The sequence below is a fragment of the Mobula hypostoma genome, chromosome 11, assembly GCF_963921235.1.
Source record: "Mobula hypostoma chromosome 11, sMobHyp1.1, whole genome shotgun sequence".
In the NCBI taxonomy this organism is placed as follows: Eukaryota; Metazoa; Chordata; class Chondrichthyes; order Myliobatiformes; family Myliobatidae; genus Mobula; species Mobula hypostoma.
The window spans coordinates 74,783,746-74,806,811 of NC_086107.1; the positions used below are offsets into that span (position 1 = coordinate 74,783,746).

Below are 23,066 nucleotides of genomic sequence, written 5' to 3' on the forward strand. Positions count from 1 at the left end.
GCTACCACTCTCTGAGTAAAGAAGTTCCCCCTCATGTTACCCCTAAACTTTTGCCCTTTAACTCTCAACTCATGTCCTCTTGTTTGAATCTCCCCCACTCTCAATGAAAAAAGCCTATCCACGTCAACTCTATCTATCCCCCTCATAATTTTAAATACCTCTATCAAGTTCCCCTCAACCTTCTACGCTCCAAAGAATGAAGACCCAACTTGTTCAACCTTTCTCTGTAACTTAGGAGATGAAACCCAGGCAACATTCCAGTAAATCTCCTCTGTACTCTCTCAATTTTATTGACATCTTTCCTATAATTCGGTGATCAGAACTGTTCACAATACTCCAAATTTGGCCTCACCAATGCCTTATACAGTTTCAACATTACATCCCAAATCCTATACTCAATGCTCTGATTAATAAAGGCCAGCATACCAAAAGCTTTCTTCACCACCCTATCCACATGAGATTCCACCTTCAGGGAACTAAGCACCATTATTCCTAGATCCCTCTGTTCTATAGCATTCTTCAATGCCCTGCCATTTACCATGTATGTCCTATTTTGATTAGTCCTACCAAAACGTAGCACCTCACATTTTTCAGCATTAAACTCCATCTGCCATCTTTCAGCCCACTCTTCTAACTGGCCTAAATCTCTCTGCAAGCTTTGAAAACCTACTTCATTATCCATACTATCTTAGTATCATCTGCATACTTACTAATCCAATTTACCACCCCATCATCCAGATCATTAATGTACATGACAAACAACATTGGACCCAGTACAGATCCCCGAGGCACACCACTAGACACCGTCCTCCAATCTGAGTTATCCAGCACTATTCTTTGGCATCTCTCATCCAGCCACAGCTGAATCCATTTTACTACTTCGGTATTAAATCTAACGATTGAACCTTCCTAACTAACCTTCCGTGTGGAACCTTGTCAAAGGCCTTGCTGAAGTCCATATATACAACATCCACCGCTTTACCCTCGTCAACTTTCTAGCAACCTCATCAAAAACATGCAGTAAGATTTGTCAAACATGACCTTCCACGCACAAATCCATGTTGACTGTTCCTAATCAGACCCTGTCTATCCAGATAATTATATATACCATCTCTAAGAATACTTTCCATCAATTTACCCACCACTAACGTCAAACTCACAGGCCGATAATTGCTAGGTTTACTCTCAGAACCCTTTTTAAACAATGGAACAACATGAGCAATACACCAATCCTCCAGCACCATCCCCGTTTCTAATGACATTTGAAATACTTCTGTCACAGCCCCTGCTATTTCCACACTAACTTCCCCCAAGGTCCTAGGGAACATTTTGTCTGGACCCAGAGACTTATCCACTTTTATATTCCTGTAAAGCACCAGTACTTCCTCTTCTTTAATCGTCATACTTTCCATAGCTACCCTTCTTGTTTCCTTTACCTTACACAATTCAATATCCTTCTCCTTAGTGAATACCGAAGAAAAGAAATTGTTCAAAATCTCCCCATCTCTTTTGGCTCCGCACATAGCCGTCCACTCTGAGTCTCTAAGGGACCAATTTTATCCCTCACTATCCTTTTGCCATTAGTATAACTGTAGGAACCCTTTGGATATATTTTCACCTTACTTGCCAAAGCAGCCTCGTATCTTCTTTTAGCTTTTCTAATTTCTTTCTTAAGATTCTTTTTACATTCTTTATATTCCTCGAGCACCTCATTAACTCCAAGCTGCCCTATATTTATTGTAGATCCCTCTCTTTTTCTGAACCAAGTTTCCAATATCCCTTGAAAACCATGGTTCTCTCAAACTTTTAAGCTTTCCTTTCAACCTAACGGGAACATAAAGATCTTGTACCCTCAAAATTTTACCTTTAAATGACCTCCATTTCGCTATTACATCCTTCCCATAAAACAAATTGTCCCAATCCACTCCTTCTAAATCCTTTCGCATCTTCTCAAAGTTAGCCTTTCTCTAATCAAAAATCTCAACCCTGGGATCTCTATCTTTCTCCATAATTATATTGAAGCTAATGGTATTGTAATCACTGGACCCGAAGTGTTCCCCAACACATACCTCCATCATTTATAATGCGCAATGAAAGAAAACAGGAATTGCAAATTTAAAGCAGTGAAAAATAATCACAAAAAATTTTCAAATCTATTTAAATCTGTAAATAAAAACTTATTTACTACTTTCATGAACAATTTTAGAGTGTGCATTAGTCCAACTATTCACTGCTTCATAGCTTTTTTACCTTTCGGTAAGATGGATGGGCTTGGTGCAGTGATACCAGCTTCTCAACATCAGGCTGACTGTCACTCACTCAGGAGTCTCAGATCCCTATAATCAATAATTTGCAGTCTGTTCTGTTGCTTTATAAAAAGTTGGGCAACTGCACTCCACTAGATACAATAACGTTAGAAAGATAATAAAGAACATGCTGACCATCTTCCGCAGTGCAGGATTGAGTTCAGATTTCTTTTTACAACCATAAGTCTTAATGCACTCACATAGGTGGGCACATAATAATTAAAAATCATAAGACAGAGGAGCAGATTTTTTGAACCTTGGCTTCAGCTCAAAATCATTTTGTAGTGAGATCAGTAATTCCTCCAATACAAACGTTAATTCCTCATTACAAAGCTCAGGAATGAATTATCACCCAATCTGGAATTTGAATCGTGACGACTTATGCATTCACACACGTGGGCACATAATACATAAAGATCACTAAGACCATATGCCATAGGAGCAGAATTAGGCCATTCAGCCCATCAAGTCTGCTCCGTTATTCCATCATAGCTGATCTCACTCAACCCATACACCTGCCTCTCACCATATCCTTTGATGCCATGACCAATCAGGAAATGATCAACTTCCACCTTAAATATATGCACGGACTTGGCCTCCACCACAGTCTACGGCAGAGCATTTCACAGATTCACCCTCTAGCTAAAAGAATTCCTCCTTACCTCTGTTCTAAAAAGAACCTCTCAAATTTGAGGCTGTGTACTCTAGTTGTGGATACCCTTACTCTGGAATGTAGTCCTTCTGGTCCAGGTCCACCTTCAGACCTTTCAGTTTGCGTAGTACTTTTTTCCCTTTGTAATAGCAATGGCACTCACTCCTGCTTCCTGACATTCACAGACCTCTGCCACACTGTTAGTGTCCTCCACAGTGAAGACACATGCAAAGTACACATTAAATTCACCTGTCATTTCTTTGCCCCCCCATTACTACCTCACCTGCATCATTTTCCAGTGGTTCAATATCAACTCTCCCCTCCCTTTTACACATCTGAAAAAAACTCTGGGTATCCTGTTTTATATTATTGGTCAGTTTGCCCTCATATTTCATCTTTTCCTTCTTATAGCTTTTTTAGTTGCCTTTTGTTGGATTTTAAAAGCTTTCCAATCATCCAACTTCTCACTCACTTCTGCTACCTTATATGCTCTTTCTTTGGTTTTTATGCCATCCTTAACTTCCCTTGACAGCTACGGTTGCCTACCCCTGCCATTTGAGAACCACTTCTGTGAGACATTATCTATCCTGCACCTTGTGAATTATTCCCAGAAACTTCAGCCATCTCTGCTCTGCCGTCATTCCCACCAGTATCCTCCTCCAATCCACCTGGGCAAGCTGCTCTCTCATGGCTCTGTAATTCCCTTTATTCTATTGTGATACTGATACATGTGACTTATGCTTCTCCCTCTCAAATTGCAGTATGAATTCAATCATATTATGATCACTCCCTCCGAGGGCTCCTTTACATTAAACCAGTCTTCAATTGCAAGCAAATGATGTGAATCTTATCAAAATCAAATCTTATCAAATCAAATAATCTTAAGATCTCCTTAAGATCTGGGTTATTACACAACATCCAATCTAGCATTCTTTCTCTTCCTTCGCAAGAGCGGTTCAGAAATCGGAAAAGGTCGCAATGGCTAATATTGTATTTAAATAGGGTTAACTTGGACAGAAATGTGAAGACAACTGATTTGATTTTGGTAAGATTCACATCATTTGCTTGCAATTGAAGACTGATTTCATTAAGTTTATGAATAATTCTGACAAATAAGCAACGACCCGGATCTGGGCCGTACCCTCCAAATATCCGGACCTGCCTCTCGATTTTTTTTTGCACTACCTTACTTCTCTATTCTATTTCCTATTTATGACTTATAATTTAAATTTTTAATATTTACTCATTTCAACTATTTTTAATATTCAATATTTGTAATCCAGGGAGCGTGAAGCGTAGAATCAAATATCGCTGTGATGATTGTACCTTCTAGTACCAATTGTTTGGCAACAATAAAGTATAAAGTAGTGCCTAATATTCTTGGGTTGATTACTTAATGAAGCATTCAAATCTTCAAAGAATTTGATCCGTTTCAAAAAGCGCATAAAAACATTTCAGATACAGTCGGCCTTCCTTACTCGCGAGTTCCGCATGCACGAATTCAACCAACCACGAATCAAGAAAACCCGGAAGCACTCTTCCAGCACTTGTTCTTCGAGCATGTACAGACTTTTTTTCTTATCATTATTCCCTAAACAATGCAGTATAATAACTATTTTACACAGTATTTACATTATATTAGGTATTAGAAGTAATCTAGAGATGAATTAAAGTATACCGGAGGACGTGTGTAGGTTATTGTGGATCGGGATCGGGAAAAAACTGGAAATTCTCTTACTAAGCAAGTCCGAACAGATACATCCGGTATTATTTAGCGTCAGTCAGTCAAACGTTTGTCTTAGTATATAGTATATATTTTGCCTTTCTATACATATAAAACACTTAAGAAATGTATGTTTCAGTGCTGGGCTCGGGAACAGAAATTCCCGAGTTCGATCCAGTGACAAATCGCTCCTGAGCGCGCTCTCCATCCGTGCCGGGTTGATGTGAAGGATCAAAAACCCAAAATCCAATAATTAAACCACTGCATTGCGCATTGCTTAGTAATAATTGTAGCTTTCATCAGGGCAAGGACTTTCTCACTTTATCCTTTAAAATTGTTCCAATCGTTGACCGACTGTAGCCTAACGCTTTTCCAATGACTGATGGCGTTTCACCTCTTTCCGATTGCTTTATTATTTCCACTATATTTTAAATTGTAATCATGATTATTTTCGTGAACAGAAACACTGCAGATTCAGAGCTCCGCCACCGGGTCCTAAGGTCCACCACATTAAGACAGGCTGAATAAGGGACTTGAGCATCCGCGTTTTTTGGTATCTGCGAGGGGTCCCAGAACCAATTCCTCACGGATAAGGAGGGCCAACTGTAGTTTCCTTTTGACAGCTATCTGACTTTGGTATGCAACAGCAAGTATTCAAACTGCTCATCATTATCAATAAAGGCCTCAAAATAGTTCAGAATTGAGCATGGGACTTGATTCTATTTACTGCTGTGGTAACAGTATTTAATGATTTGTGCAGTTGATCACTTAGGTTATCTGTGAATAACACAGTGAGTGATAAGCACGTTAGATGCAGCATTTTTTTCCAGGAAGTAATAATCCCACAGGTGGCAGGGTGGAGATGCATCTCTACCAAAGGAGGTGTAAGACACTCCTGCCCTCTGCTAGCCTGCAGGTCACCCTTGGGCAAGGTGTGGCACCTTCTTAGCCCCCAATCGGGGTCACATGAAGCCATGGGAGCAGGTGGTGGATGGTTATATGAGCAGCTGGTAAATATCACAAGTCCTGCTTACGTGACCACTGACCCCAAACTTTGAATATCGATAATGGCTGGGGTCACCTGTCTTCTAAAGACACTGCCCAGTGGCAAACCACATATGAAGAAATATTTGCCAAGAACAATCATGGTCAAAGACCATGATCGCCTATGTCACGTGACACGGTACATAATGATAATGATAATGTTGGCATCCTGTCATTGACTATGCCCCATCTGCTGCACAGGCAAGAACGTTAGTCAGCAAATGTCCTTCTCTTTGAAGGATTGCTCAATAACCCGAAATATTCACTCACCCTTGCAAATGACACTTTCAAACCATGCTTTCACCTTTTATGAAGTGAACATAACCAAGAAGCAAAAATCTGTTGCCTGGCAAAGTTGAGTCATCGAACTGCATAGCAAATTCTGTTGTTCTAAGTATGTTGTATAATATGTCTTGCACATTCTTAGATATTTCAGCTATTCATCTCTGAACAGAGTCGTCGCTGAGCCGAATCTCTATAATTATTTGGTCTGGTGACATATGCAAAACCATACTCAAAACCTTCCCTACTACTGGTAGAATGAGTTCTTTTCCAATTGTATGGGGCTTTCCAGATTTAGCAATAAGCAATGAAATGCTGTATGAAGCAACAAACCACCACTGTTTTGTTGTGAAGTGCTGGCAAACATGTTTTGAAGTATTTTATGCTTCTGAAAGGTTTCACGAATTGACTGGAAATAAGCCAAGTTCTTGTTTGCTTTATCAGTGTATTCTCTTCAAATTTCAAGGAGCCTGTACAGATTCATTGCCTCATTTGAAAAAACCATTTTCACACTGGTTGGTGCTGGCATAAACTCATATTTCAGATACTCCACACTATACTGTCTACATGTCTTTTTCCTTTGGGCTGATGCTGTAATTTTTGTTATGGATTAACGATTATGGTGAATTGCTGATTCTTTAAGACCAACAATAAAGGGTAAAGTTAAAACGTCGTCATAGCTCAGGCAAAAACTGACTCTGCCTGAAGGTACATGAAGTAGGGCAGCGATATCTCGGTGGGCCATGGGCTAGAGAAATGTGACCAAAACCAATTGAAAGGGCAGATTCTGAACTTCACCCCATTGAATGTCATACCCTAATTCACAGGAATTGCGACACTGTGTGATTAGAGTATGGGAATTGTACTAGCTAATATTGTACTACAGTAGTGAATAGCAATAATGTGGGGCTGGGCCCAGAAATAACACGATTTCTTCTGTCCTCGTGGTACGCCAAATAAAGAAGCATTATGTTGCTTTTCAACAACTATAACACACTTCAAGGGTTATACAGAACGATGGGTTAGCAAGAGATGAGGTGATTATATGAACATTATAATCAATTCAGAGGCATGCCAAGTACTTATAATAAGTAACTCATTTCTTAAATTAAGCCTGTAATCCTTCAGCTGATCCCCTTGCTACCAAGTGCCACCCTACTGTCCCCTTTGAAACTCCCACCATCCCCCGGAGGGAGCAATATTGCACTGTTATAGAGAATAAAACAATAAGGAGCATAGACAGGATGAATGCACACAGACATTTTCCCAGCATTGGGGAATCAAGAACTAGAGGACATAGGCTTAAATATGAGCGAAAGCATTTAGTAGGCACTTGAGGGAAACTTTTTTTTTAATTATACAAAGCGTGGTCCATGTTTGGAGTGATCCGCCAAAGGAAGTGGTTGAGGCAGATATAACAACAACTTCTAAAAGACACTTGGACGATTACATGGGTAGGTCAGGTTGCAGGTATATGGGCCAAGTAAACCAATGATAGGAATCTTGGTTATTATGCACATTGAGTTGAAGGGCCTGTCTCAGTATTGCACGATTCTTACAAGATCACTAATTAAAGAGCTGTCTGCAAAAATGAACTGGAAGAAGGTGGTTCTTTAAAACATACAATTTACAATATTGTAACTGTGTTCTGCAATCCACCACATTCTACTCAGAGAAATCTCTTCACCTTGCACACCCTTTTGTATTCTCATATCCAAGGTCAGCACTGTTTCAAGCAGATATCATGATCTGAAACAATTCTACTCCCTTACTCCAGTGATGAAATATTCCTTAGATCAATAAGCAAAGTGAAGTCCAGTGTGCAATTATGTGCTCGATGATTGCAGACAATGGTTAGGTCTGGAACTCACTGCCTGGAAGGCGGAAGCAGAAAATCCTTTCCATGCCTGCATGAGAACGTGGAGTCATGACAGTTAAGACAACCTACAAATTCACTTTCAAGGACTCCACAACTTGTGCTACTTGATTTTTTAATTGGTTGTTTGTCAGTCTTCGTGTGTAGTTTTTCATTGATTCTATTGTATTTCTCTGCTCTACTGTGAATGCACGTGGTCAAGTGGTTAAGGCATTGAACTAGCGACCTGAAGGTCATGAGTTCAAGCCCCAGCCGAGGCAATGTGTTGTGTCCTTGAGCAAGGCACTTAATCGCACATTGCTCTGCGACGACACTGGTGCCAAGCTTTATGGGTCCTAATGCCCTTCCCTTGGACAACATAGGTGTCGTGGAGAGGGGAGACTTGCAGCATTGGCAACTGCTGGTCTTCCATACAACCTTGCCCAGGCCTGTGCCCTGGAGAGTGAAGACTTTCCAGGTGTGGATCCATGGTCTCGCAAGAGTTAGGGACACCTTTACTGTGAATGCATCTAAGAAAATGAATCTCAGGGTAGTATATGGTGACATACATACTTTGATAATAAAATTTACTTTGAACTTTTGGTGGAAGAGACTGGTTGCATGTTGTACGATTCCATCCCATCATGAACAAGGTGGTGATTATGCTGCAGACTAATTATGTACTGTTTTTCTGTACCTGCACCACACACACACACAAACAAAGCATATGCAGTCCATGTTCGAACTCCAGTACAGGAACACTCCCCTACTCCAGTCAAGGAATGCTCCCTGCTCTAGTATGCATGTGAGACCATTAAGCTTCTTACAATGGATATTGCTTATTGATCAGCTTATTTCTTCCTATTTAATTCTATTCTTTTCCTTTTGCCTAGTTTCCAGTCTTTCATGATTAAGGCAATGAAGACATCAGGTTTGTGCAGCAATGTGAAGCTAAGATAAAACATCCACTATGATCTTTTTAATAGCTCAGCAACAACAGTACTGTTAGGTCGCCTCCTACTTCAGCTTCTTATGTCCTCTTCCCACTGAAGTTGATCACACCTCGGACCTTCTCTTCCATTTCTCCGGTGTTCGATATCCTGGTCCTCACGGACCCACCATTACATTGGACCCCAACTCCCTAAGCCATGCTGGAGTAGGAGAGTATTCCCACGCTGGAATTAGAACAGGAACTATGCATACCATGTGTGTGTGCATACAGGTAAAGCAGAACAGTATTCCACAATCAAGGATTATAATCACTTCTTTCCACTATGCAAGGGACCAGCCTAGCCCTCTAAAACTGCCTGAACTCGTTCTCCCATTGTGGATCTGTTCCAACTCCACTTACTTCACCCAGATCAAACGTATAGCTGATGGGCCCGAACTATACCTCCTCTTTATGATGTGTAAAACACTCGTTTCTATTCTATCGGAACCTCTTCTTCTTTATTTAGAAACATGATGACTGAATTGTAGTTGCTTCCTGCCCTCACACAGAACTCACAGGTTTTACCACTTTTGCAACCTGTTCCCACCCTACAGTCCTTTTCTCAGGGTCTACCCCAACAATTCCTTTCCATCACTTCGGGGAAGGGTTCCTGAATGGACATTGAACACTACCTCACAAAATGTTTTTTTTATATATAAACTCTTTTTGCACTGCATACATATTTCTTACTGTAATTTATACTTTTGATATGTATTGCAATATACTGCTACTGCTGAACAAATGTAACAATATATTTCAGTGATATTAAACCTGATTCTGAATAAAAAACACTCTTACAGGATTCATGTAAAAAAAATCAGTAAATAAACATTTTTTTTCAACTGGTGTTTCTTGACATTTGTGCAGTTGTCTTGGCTTCACATTACAACAATCATAATAGACTGTTTTTCAGGAATGTAACCTCCCATCTAATGCAGGGGTTGCCAATATCTATCACAAGCCAGCACGCTCCTATAGTTACCTCATTTCCACCTTCTACTGTGCTTTCATCAGTTTCTCTAGTTCCATTGCGTCTATTCAGACCTTAACTGTCAGCTCCAAGTGCAATTTCTCAGAATAGCGTTTAGGGTGGATGTAGAAGTTTCACCAGGCAATGTGACTTATAATGACACACTCTTGGTGTTGTTTCCCTTAGAAAAGGGGTTAGTTACAATGGCTCTGAAAAAGCCATAAAGGGCCCAGGCAGAGTAGACAGAGAGAAACAGTTTCCATTGACACACAGATCAAGTACCAGAAAATACAGAATGGTGTTGATTGGCAAAAGAACATGAGAAGTGTTTTTATGCAGTGAGGGTGAGAATTCACAATGTACTTCTAGGCAAGTGGAGTCAGATTCAACTTCAATGTTCAAAAGTAAGTTGTTTAAGTGTCAGGAAAGAAAAAATGTTAGAAAGTGGTGTTCACAATGTGGTCTCCACCACTCTACAGAAATCAAAAAATTGATTGACCACTCTGACAACCACTTCCGTTCAGTCCACAAGGGCAAACCAGAACTTGTCACTTTAATTATCTTCTAACTTCTCTTGTTGGCCTGCAACAAGGTTCTAACAAGCCCAATAAAAGCCAAAGGAAAAGCATCTCTTCATTCAACTTGGCACATTCCAGCACTGAGGACTCAACGCTGAATTCCATCATTTCAGATAATCTGCCTTTTTTGTTTGCAACACAACCAGTAATATTAATCCACTTCTTCTCTCACCACAGATGCTGCTTGACCTGCTGAGTACTGCCAGCAATGGTTGCATCTTTTCACTGCTCCAGCAGTTTTCTCTTCAGACCTCAGGAAAGTTAATGCTGAGGGACCGTCCACGTTTGAGTACAGCTTGTGCTGGACACCTTAAAATGTACGGAGATAGACAAATCTCCAGGATCTGACCAGGTATATCCAAAGACATTGTGGGAAGCTAGAGAAGAAACTGTGAGAGGCATTTGCATCATGGTTAGCTAGAAGTGTCAGAAGACTGGAGGGTAGTGAATGTTATTTAAGAAAGGCCACAGAAGAAAATCATGGGAACTTTCAACCTTTGTGTTTTAAAGTTGGTTCATAAACTTTTCAACAGCACCTTAGCAAAGATCTTCTGAAAGTCCAAATAGGACAGCTGCATCTTAACTATTTTGCTAATTGCTAGGGCCTTGACCAGCATCTTCATGTCTTCCCTAGGCAAAGTCCTGGAGGACTGGCTAGTGGCTAATGTACCTCCTTTTAAGAGGGGTACAAGAGAAAATCCTGGGAACTATAGACCAGTCAGTAGTGGTGTTCCACGGGGATCTGTGCTGGGACCACTGCTGTTTGTGATGTATATATCAAGATTGGTAGAGTTGTGGATAGTGTAGAACAGCGGTCCCCAACCACCGGGCTGCAGAGTATGCGCTACTGGGCCGCGAGGAAACAATATGATTTGGCGATATGAGTCAGCCGCACCTTTCCTCATTCCCGGTCACGGGCGGCGCCTTTCCTTGTCAGCTGCACCTTTCCTCATTCCCGGCCACGGGCGGCACCTTTCCTTGTCAGCTGCACCTTTCCTCATTCCCGGTCACGGGCGGCACCTTCCCTTGTCAGCTGCACCTTTCCTCATTCCCGGTCACGGGCGGCACCTTCCCTTGTCAGCTGCACCCTTCCTCATTCCCGGTCACGGGCGGCACCTTCCCTTGTCAGCTGCACCTTTCCTCATTCCCGGTCACGGGCGGCACCTTCCCTTGTCAGCTGCACCTTTCCTCATTCCCGGTCACGGGCGGCACCTTTCCTCATTCCCGGTCAGGGGCGGCACCTTCCCTTGTCAGCTGCACCTTTCCTCATTCCCGGTCACGGGCGGCACCTTTCCTTGTCAGCTGCACCTTTCCTCATTCCCGGTCACGGGCGGCACCTTTCCTCATTCCCTGTCACGGGCGGCACCTTTCCTCATTCCCGGTCACGGGCGGCACCTTTCCTTGTCAGCTGCACCTTTCCTCATTCCCGGTCAGGGGCGGCACCTTTCCTCATTCCCGGCCACGGGCGGCACCTTTCCTCATTCCCGGCCACGGGCGGCACCTTTCCTTGTCAGCTGCACCTTTCCTCATTCCCGGCCACGGGCGGCACCTTTCCTTATTCCCTGCCACGGGCGGCACCTTTCCTCATTCCCGGTCACGGGCGGCACCTTCCCTTGTCAGCTGCACCTTTCCTCATTCCCAGTCACGGGCGGCACCTTCCCTTGTCAGCTGCACCTTTCCTCATTCCCGGTCACGGGCGGCACCTTTCCTCATTCCCGGCCACGGGCGGCACCTTTCCTTGTCAGCTGCACCTTTCCTCATTCCCGGCCACGGGCGGCACCTTTCCTCATTCCCGGTCAGGGGCGGCACCTTTCCTCATTCCCTGCCACGCCCACTGTTGAGCCATTACCCGTGCGTCGTCCATGTCAGCGTGGGAAGGAGATCAACTCCTCGAGCTTGCAAGTGACGACGGGCTGAAAAGTCTGTTTGACATAACATCTCTGCCGGCATTCTAGATCAAAGTCAAGGCTCAATATCCTGAGACAGCCACAGAAGCACTGAAAACGTTGATTCCACTTCCAATGATGAATTTGCGATGAATGTAACAAAAACTAAATTGCGGATTAGACTGGACATAAGGAACCCCATTCGAGTATCGCCGTTCCCCATCACCCCTCGATAGGACCGTCTTGTTGCAGGAAAGCAATCCCAGGGCTCCCACTGATTCAGCGATATTGGTGCGTTGCAATGATTTTATAAGTTCATACGGGGAAAATATGCGCTGCGTTTAATATCCAAACGTTACTTAAAATGTTATGATGCTATTGACTTATATAACCATATAACAATTACAGCACGGAAACAGGCCAACTCTGCCCTTCTAGTCTGTACCAAACGCCACTCTCACCTCGTCCCACCGACCTGCACTCAGCCCATAACCCTCCATTACTTTCCTGTCCATATACCTATTCAAGTTTTCTTTAAATGATAATATCGAACCTGCTTCTGACACTTCTACTGAAAGTTCATTCAACACTTACTTCAAGCTCCCCTGGTAACTGACTTATCGCTATATTCATGCGAGGAAAATGCGCTGTGTGTTTAATATTAAATTCGTTAGATAAAGCCTTTTAGAAACAAAGTTAAGTGTATTAACACTTATCACCGATATTCCGGTCGTGATTAACACCCCCCTCCGAACAGAATCGCCAAACACGATTTGAGGAAAAATAATCGGCAGGTGCACGCATGCGCAAATCACGCATGCGCACTGGTGCCCGCACAAGGCTACATGGTCATTGTAGTCTTTCTCTGGGTAAACGCAACGTACTTGACTGCTACTCTTGTCCGTTGGCAATCCTACGCCCCCCCGCCCCCGCCACCCCCACCCCCGGTCAGCCAGTCCGCAAGAATATCGTCAACGTGAAACCGGTCCGCACTGCAAAAAAGGTTAAAGACTGGCAGAGAATACAACACAATATAGATCAGTTGCAGATATGGGCAGAGAAATAGCAAATGGAGTTTAACCCAGATAAATGACAGAAGTTGCCCCTCGGTAGGGCAAATGCAAGGAGACAGTACACTGTTATGAGCAAGGTCTTTAACAGTGCTGCTGAGCAGATACCTTGGGCTCCAAGTTCATAGCTCCATGGAAGTGGCTACACAGGTTGAGTGCTTATGGAGTGCTTGCTTTTATTAGTTGAGGCGCTGAGTTCAAAAGTAATGTTGCAACTTTATAGAACTCTGGTTAGGCCTTACCTGGAGTATTGCATATAGTTCTGGTCGGCCCCACTATAGGATGCTTCCTGGTTTAGTGGTTTAGAGAGGTTAGACAAACTCGGGTTTTCTTCGGAGGGTGGAGGCTCAAGGGGGATCTGATGGAGGTTTCGAAGAGTATGAGAGGCATAGATAGAGTAGACAGAGAATATCTTTTTCCTGGGGTATAAATGCCTAATACCAGAGGGCATACTTTGAAGGTGATAAGGGAATGTGAGAGGCAAGTGTTTTTTTTTATATACACAAGAGTGCTGGATGCCTGGAGTGCATTCCCTTGAGTGGTGGTCGAGGCAAATATATTAGAGGCTCTTAAGAGACGTGTAGATAGGCAATGAATGTGAGGAAGATGAAGGAATACGGACACTATGCAGGTTGGAGGGATTGGTGTTTGATTTACTTTATAGCTGGTTCGGCACAACATTGTGTGCTGCACTGTTCTGTGTTACAATCTCAAAACGACGACACTCTTCAAACATGATCCCCTTTTCATAAGTCGACACTAACTCTGTCCAATCATATTATTCCCACCTGGTGACCGTTTCAGTCCCCAATATCCATCCTGAGCCTCCAGTTGCAAACCATTTCACTTCCCCTTCCTTAGTCAGTCCCAAACTGGCCAACCCACCTTCGCCATCTCTAATGCCAGGGTAAAGCCCAACGTAAACTGGAGGAGCAACTTACATTGCACCTGGGTAGTCTACAACCCAACGACATAAATATCAAGTTTCACAACGTTTAGGCAATTCGCTTTTATTCCACCTGCCCACCCCCACCACTCTCCATCACTTTCTGATTCTCCCAGTCTTGTCTGCTTTCCATCATGATCCCTCCTCCATCTCGGTTCCTCCATCCACTACACATTCTCTCACCTACACACACAATTTTGTGTTCCTGCTTGTCTCCAAACTGCACACCACCAACCCAGCTCAATTTATTTTTCCCTGACCTCCATCTGCTTCCACTGTCCTGCAATTCCCCATTCTACTGGCCATCACCCCTACTCCACTCCTCTACCCGTCATCCTACACCTCTCCTCAGTCCACCGTTCTACTGGCCATCCCCCCCTTCTCTACTCCTCTACCCGTCACCCTACACCTCTCCTCAGTCTACCGTTCTACTGATTAACCCCCTTCTCCACTCCTCTACCCGTCATCCTACACCTCTCCTCAGTCCACCGTTCTACTGATTAACCCCCTTCTCCACTCCTCTACCCGTCACCCTACACCTCTCCTCAGTCCACCGTTCTACTGGCCATCCCCCCCTTCTCTACTCCTCTACCCGTCATCCTACACCTCGCCTCAGTCCATCGTCCTACTGATTAACCCCCTTCTCCACTCCTCTACCCGTCATCCTACACATCTCCTCATTCCACCGTTCTACTGATTAACCCCCTTCTCCACTCCTCTACCCGTCACCCTACACCTCTCCTCAGTCTACCGTTCTACTGATTAACCCCCTTCTCCACTCCTCTACCCGTCATCCTACACCTCTCCTCAGTCCACCGTTCTACTGATTAACCCCCTTCTCCACTCCTCTACCCGTCACCCTACACCTCTCCTCAGTCCACCGTTCTACTGGCCATCACCCCTACTCCACTTCCTCTACCCGTCATCCTACACCTCTCCTCAGTCCATCGTCCTACTGATTAACCCCCTTCTCCACTCCTCTACCCGTCACCCTACACCTCTCCTCAGTCCACCGTTCTACTGGCCATCCCCCCCTTCTCTACTCCTCTACCCGTCATCCTACACCTCGCCTCAGTCCATCGTCCTACTGATTAACCCCCTTCTCCACTCCTCTACCCGTCATCCTACACCTCTCTTCAGTCCACCGTTCTACTGGCCATCCCCTCTTCTCCACTCCTCTACCCGTCACCCTACACCTCTCCTCAGTCTACCATTCTACTGGCCATCCCCGCTTCTCCACTCCTCTACCCGTCACCCTACACCTCTCCTCAGTCCACCGTTCTACTGATTAACCCCCTTCTCCACTCCTCTACCCGTCACCCTACACCTCTCCTCAGTCCACCGTTCTACTGATTAACCCCCCTTCTCTACTCCTCTACCCGTCATCCTACACCTCTCTTCAGTCCACCGTTCAACTGGCCATCCCCCTTTCTCCACTCCTCTACCCGTCACCCTACACCTCTCCTCAGTCCACCGTTCTACTGATTAACCCCCCTTCTCCACTCCTCTACCCGTCACCCTACACCTCTCCTCAGTCCACCGTTCTACTGATTAACCCCCTTCTCCACTCCTCTACCCGTCATCCTACACCTCTCCTCAGTCCACCGTTCTACTGATTAACCCCCTTCTCCACTCCTCTACCCGTCATCCTACACCTTTCCTCAGTCCACCGTTCAACTGGCCATCCCCCTTTCTCCACTCCTCTACCCGTCATCCTACACCTCTCCTCAGTCCACCGTTCTACTGATTAACCCCCTTCTCCACTCCTCTACCCGTCACCCTACACCTCTCCTCAGTCCACCGTTCTACTGATTAACCCCTCTCCTCCACTCCTCTACCCGTCACCCTACACCTCTCCTCAGTCCACCGTTCTACTGACTAACCCCTCTTCTCCACTCCTCTACCCGTCACCCTACACCTCTCCTCAGTCCACCGTTCTACTGACTAACCCCTCTTCTCCACTCCTCTACCCGTCATCCTACACCTCTCCTCAGTCCACCGTTCTACTGGCCATCCCCCCTTCTCCACTCCTCTACCCGTCATCCTACACCTCTCCTCAGTCCACCGTTCTACTGATTAACCCCCTTCTCCACTCCTCTACCCGTCACCCTACACCTCTCCTCAGTCCACCGTTCTACTGACTAACCCCTCTTCTCCACTCCTCTACCCGTCACCCTACACCTCTCCTCAGTCCACCGTTCTACTGATTAACCCCCCTTCTCCACTCCTCAACCGTCACCCTACACCTCTCCTCAGTCCACCGTTCTACTGGCCATCCCCCCTTCTCCACTCCTCTACCCGTCATCCTACACCTCGCCTCAGTCCATCGTCCTACTGATTAACCCCCTTCTCCACTCCTCTACCTGTCACCCTACACCTCTCCTCAGTCCACCGTTCTACTGATTAACCCTCCTTCTCCACTCCTCTACCTGTCACCCTACACCTCTTCTCAGTCCACTGTTCTACTGGCCATCCCCACTACTCCACTCCTCAACCGTCACCCTACACCTCTTCTCAGTCCACTGTTCTACTGGCCATCCCCACTACTCCACTCCTCTACCCGTCATCCTACACCTCTCCTCAGTCCACCGTTCTACTGATTAACCCCCTTCTCCACTCCTCTACCCGTCACCCTACACCTCTCCTCAGTCCACCGTTCCACTGGCCATCCCCCCTTCTCCACTCAGTCCTAATGCAGTCTTCAGCCAAAACATCGACGATTTCTGTCTCCACACTGATGCTGTTCAGCTCACTTGAGTTCCACCAGCTGCTTATTGTTTCTGACGTATTCTGTTAACGCTTCCTAAGTAAAGTATTTTCCTTATCCGTAATAATACTCATATTAGAAGCCTCGCTGCTCTGAATTTCCATGTCCATCCCTAAATTCTCTGGGCCAGATTCTAATTATATGAAAACTACACAATCATGGAGATAAAACATTGGTTTCAGAAAGCTCTGTGTTTTAAATGACCATATCACCCAAACGGTGTTATGGTTCCTCATCTCTGCATATGCATGAAGCAACAACGCAAGTTTAAGCCCACTACTACTATTATTTAATATTATTTTATCCCAAAAAGTTTCCAGATAAACCATTCTCACAAATGTCGTCAGGGAGCTATACAGGATAATTGTCAACCGTAAATAGACAACAAGCAAGAGAAAGTAACACCAATCATTTTACCTTCAAGCCCTCCTTGACTCACGCACGATGTTGTTTTCCGCTACTCACTCTTCCTTCAGAATCTTAAAGAAAACAGAAGATCTGGTTCAGCCAAGATCAATGTTGCTAAATGATGTTGAGCACTGCTATCCCACGGCATTAAGCAGCCAGCATCTTCAATACCTCTGTACATTTCCTCCCCTCAACCATTATACCCAACACCTACAACACTCCAGCTATCTCCTCCACCCAAACCTGTGATCCTGTTTCATTCACTCTCTGCTGTCTTCTTCATTTTTGCTACTTCAATCACCTTAGCCGCTCCCCTTTCAATTCTCTCACCCACGTCCCTCCGCTGTGTCCCTCAGAGCAGACCTTCTGACCCTCTGCTGCTCTGCCAATGACAGAAGCTCTTTCACCTGAGTTCTACCAACCCTCTCCTTCTTGATTCCTGCAATACCGGGATTATTGCAGTAAGACACCGCTACACTTGCACTCGATAAAGGACAACTCACTGTGTGCCTTTCTAATTCCAGTTTGTCATGCCTGCATGTTCATTGACAGATTTCTGCACAAGGACACTCAGAATCACTCCGAACACCAACATCTTTCAAATTCTCAGTTTCTAAAATACTCCACTTTTTATTTTTTTCTCTACCAAAGCCAGTGACCTGGCAATGTTCCACATTATATTCCACCTGGCATGCCCTTGTCCATTCGCTTTATCTGCCCACATACCCCTGAAGGCCCTCCGCATCCTCCACAGCTCACCAAGACAATTAGACAACAAATCCAGCTGCCACCACCCGTTTTCCTCACCCCTTCCATCTATCCTTTCAATTCTCCTTAATCTGGCCCCTGCTGCTCCACCCATTTACCCCTCTCTTTCTCAACACACCACCATCCCAGCTGTCCATTTCCCACTTGGTCTACATTCCCATCCCCATTCCCTATCAGTCCCTCTGTCATTCCATGTACAGTTCTGTGCAAAAGTCATAGGCACATGTAAAAACAAAAATAAAGAAATTATGTTTCTAAATATCAAAACATTTACTGTGAAGAGCAATAAACAGTTAAAAAAAAACGAAAGCAATATTTGGTATGACCACTCCGTGACTTTAAAACTGCATCAATTCTCTTAGACACTGTCATGCAGTTTCATAAGAAAATCGGCTCGTAGGTTGTTCCAGGCACCTTGAAGAACTTGCCACAGTTCTTCTGCAGACTTTGCCTGACTCACTTCTGTTTCTCTAGGGAGTTCCAGGCAGCCCCAATGTTAAGATTGGGGCTCTGTGGAGGCCATGTTGAACTCCTGTTCCTTTCACTGAAGACAGTTCTTTATGACCCTAGCCGTGTGTTTGGGGTCGGTGTCCTGCTGGAGAATGAAGTTGGGACCGATGAGACGCCTCCCTGATGGTATTGTGTGATGGATGAGAATCTGCTTAGACTTCTCAGCATTGAGGATCCCATTAATTCTGACCAGAACACAGACTCCAATTACTTTACTTTATTGTCACCAAACAGTTCATACGAGAGCGTACAATCATCACAGCGATATTTGATTCTGCGCTTCGTGCTCCCTGGAGTACAAATTGAGAGTAAATATTAAAAATTTAAATTATAAATTATAAATAGAAAAGGGAAAGTAAGGTAGTTCAAAAAAACCGAGAGGTAGGTCCCGATATTTGCAGAGTACGGCCCAGATCCGGGTCAGGATCTGTTCAGCAGTCTTATCACAGTTGGAAAAAAGCTGTTCCTAAATCCCGCTGTACGAGTCTTCAAGCTCCTGAGCCTTCTCCCGGAGGGAAGAGGGACAAAAAGTGTGCTGGCTTGGCTGGGTGGGTCGTGTCCTTGATTATCCTGGCAGCACTGCTCTGACAGCGTGCGGTGTAAAGTGAATCTAAGGACGGAAGAGTCGCAGAAATGGAGCCCCACTACTACAGGAAGCACCGCCATGCTTCACCCATGCAGTGCTCTCCAGCTTTTCTGCAGACAAACTGCCTGCCTCTATTTGAGTCAAAAATTTAAAATTTTAACTCTTCAGCCCAGAGCACTTGCTGTCATTGTCAGCACCCCTATCCTTGTGTTTTTGTGCAGAGGTGAGTCTGTTAGCTTTGTTTCCATTTCGGAGGAATGGCTTTTTGGCAGTAACTCTTTCATGAAAACCACTTCTAACAAGACTTCCCCAGACTGTAGAAGAGTGTACTTGGATTCCAGTGGTGTCTGTGAGTTCAGAGCTGATAGCCATGCTGAACTTCTGATTTAGTAAGAATGTCAGTTTGATGTATCGTATCTGCTGCGGTCAGTTTCCATGGCTGACCACTGTGTTTCTGGTCCTCAACCTTGCCCGTTTCTTTGTGCTTCTTCAGAACAGCTTGGACAGCACATTTTGAAACTCCTGGCTGCTATAAAGCATCTGCTTGGGAAAGACCTTGCTGACGTATGATGATCACAAGGTCTTGTTGCTCTGCTCACTCTTCCCATGGTGTAAGAATTGATGATCTGAAGGTTACATTTTCACATCTACCACACCCTCACCTTTCAGTTTGGTTGTCCTTCACCCAGTTTGATTCCTTTTACACCGTTTCCATTTCAGTTAATCAGTTTAGTTCATTCAACTCATTGTCATTCACCATTAGCACCACTGCTATCTTTGTTTAATAACTACAAAATAATCAAATTTTTATCTGAAAAGAGATCTATTACTTATTAAGTTATCTTTCTCTAGCAAAATACAAAAACGATTTCTAAATTTTAATTTTCTGGAAAATGAATTCTTGGAATTCTAAAACTTGCTTCTTTCCACTGACACACTAACACAGCAAAAAAACATAAACATCTAAAACAAAATTTATATTAAAAAAGAAAACTAAAAGTTTTGCACAGTACTGTACCCTGCTGGATTCCCAACTCTCCCTCTCCACCACACCATCCCCAATGCCAATCTCCCATCATCTAACACCTGACCTCTATCACCAGGCACATTAACCACCCCACCCCGATCAATAATCATTACCACATACCAAACTCCAACTTTGAAGCCCAGTGCCAGTTCATCTCCCTGAAATCAGGACGTAGGCAATGCAATCACCCACCTATTGCCTCTACAAATTTTTCCTGGCCTACTAAGTTCCTCCATTATTCTTTGCTCCAGATTCTAACACCTACAGGCTCTTATATCTCCTCCTTCATCGCTCCCCCCTTGCCCCTCTTATCAAAATCCCCATCTTCCAATGCCCTTCTTTTACTCTTTAACACCCATCCTCCCCACTATCAAGGGTTTACCGAACCATGCACCCTTCCTATGTTACGCCCCCATTCCGACTTACTTTTCCCTTCACCTCTCCCCATCCTCCCCCCCGTGCCCACCACCCTCCCCTCCCACTGCACCTACCACCTTCCCCTCCTGCTACACCCATACTTCTCCCACCCCTTCATCCCAAGCCCACCCCCTCACCCTGTAACCACTGCCCTCCCCTCCCCCCATGCCATACACCTCCAACCCCCTGGAAATGACACCTACCACCTTCCCCTCCTGCTGCACACATACCCCTCCCACCACTGTCCCTTAACCCCTTGCCCACTGCCCTCCCATCCCAAGCCCAGCACTGTCCTCTCCCCACACCCATCACCCACTCCCCGCCATTGCATCCATTGCACCCGCACCCATTACCCGCTCACCTGCACACTGCACCCTCACAATGCCCACCCACCTCCCATCACCCTCGCCTACCACCTTCACTGCTCCCCCCCATACCTACCGCCCAGTCATCTCCTTCCCTTCCCTCCTACATGCTTTTCCCACCACCTCGTACCCTCAACTCTCCTCCCCGCTCCCATCACACCACACTCCCCCCTGTACCCCACACCCGTCACATCTCCTCTCCCCTCCCTTCCCCCGCACCCATCACATCTCCCCTCCCTCCTGCACCCCGCATCCATCACCCATCACATCTCCCCTCCCTCTTGCACCACGCACCCATCACATCACGCCCCCTCCTGCACCCCACACCCATCACCTCCCCTTCCCTGCACCCCATACCCCATCAGACCTCCTCTCCCTCCTGCACCCATCACTTCTCCCCTCCCCTCCCTCCTGCACCCCGCACCCATCACATCTCCCCTCCCTCCTGTACCCCACACCCATCACATCTCCCCTCCCCTCCCTGCTGCACCCCGTACTCCATAGCCCATCAGACCTCCCCTCCCTCCTGCACCCATCACACATTCCCCTCACCCCTGCAACCAGCTCCAAGCCCCCCTTCCCCTAAACTTCGTTCTCCCACCCCTCCAGCAATGCCCTCATCCCGCTCCCGCATCCCGTCCCTGTGGGTCGCCCCGCCACACACTTGGCGCCGTACCCGACTCCTCGCTCCGCTCCTAAGGTAGGGGCCCGATCAAAATGGTGGAACTTCCGGTCGTAACAATCTGCCGGCAGTTCAGAGTGAAGTGGTGGGCGTAACGTCGCGTGGGAACACTGAATATGGCGCCGTTGCGTCCGTTTGGGACACTCAAAATGGCAACCATTCTTCCGCTGTGGAACACTCAAAATGGTGACGTTTCTTCCGCTGTGGAACACTCAACATGGCGATGTTTCTCCCGCGCTGAAATACCTAAATAAAGGCGACGTTTTCCCTCCGTTATAGGACACTCAAAGGCGATGTTCTCTTTCTGTTGTGGGACACTCAAAGTCGATGCTTTCTCTCCGTTACGTTACGGTCACTCAAAGGCGACCTTTCCACCGCCGCTGTGGGACACTGTGGTGTCGTTTTACTTGGACCGACACGGAATCTCACGGAATGTCAGAGTTAGAAAAGTCACAATTTTGAGCGTTCCAACCAGGGAAACCTTAATTTTTGCCGAAGAGAGCGTATCAACGTCACCTTATTGCCTGTCCCAAAGGGAGCAAACGTCGCCATGTTGAATGTCCCATTGGGGTATATGCCGCCATGTTGAGTGTCCAGAGGGGAATGGGAAACGTCGCCATGTTGAGTGTCCCATTGGGTGTATATGGCGCCATGTTGAGTGTCCGTCGTCGGGGGGGGGGAATGGGAAACGTCGCCATGTTGAGTGTGCAGGAATGCCGAAGTTCCGGGGCGGGGGTGCCGAGTGTTGACGGAAGTTGTGTCCTTTCGGCTTGGGGATTTGATGGAGTTTTGGGGGGAATCAGGAGCCCTAGGGAAAAAGTGGCGGGAATTTGAGAATGTGGGCATGAACCAATAAAGGGTTAGTTGGGAAGAAGGAGGAGGACGTAGTAAGGGTGGGGAGGGATTAAGGAGGGGGTTCGAGAGAAAGGGACAAGACATGGGATGGGAAGGGAAGGGGCAGCGGGAGGAGTGGATGGAGGTGGTTAAAAGGGAGGAAGCGTGGGGATTGACAATTGGGGAGTTAGAAATCAAGAAAAAGAGCAAACATTGAGAAATGGGAAGGAAAGGTAAAATGGAGGAACCGTGTTGTCCTCCGTCTATTCATGACTTCATATCACAGCTCTCGCTATGAGATGATCACTGACATAATGTCATGAAACTTGTTGTTTGCTGCAGAGGTACTGTACAACAAATTTAAAAGTTCTAATTGTAATAAATACTTTAAAAGAGGAG

At 45.5% G+C, this 23,066-nt stretch overlaps 1 protein-coding gene across 8 annotated transcripts in view; it reads right to left on the reverse strand.

The window, feature by feature from the left end:
• The window catches only part of celf1 (cugbp, Elav-like family member 1), an 82,203-nt gene extending 59,857 nt beyond the window's left edge, over window positions 1-22,346 (reverse strand). For 2 of the 8 annotated variants that reach the window (XM_063062287.1, XM_063062282.1), the window contains exons 1-2: window positions 21,828-22,344; window positions 17,488-17,549 (exon numbers count right to left, since the gene is read on the reverse strand). The gene's annotated coding sequence lies outside the window, so the exon portion shown is untranslated. Of the gene's footprint in view, window positions 1-17,487; window positions 17,550-20,489; window positions 20,629-21,815 lie in introns of those variants that run through there. The other 6 variants (XM_063062285.1, XM_063062288.1, XM_063062286.1 and 3 more) reach the window with 6 other exon arrangements.
• Between the last annotated feature and the right edge of the window lie 720 nt (window positions 22,347-23,066).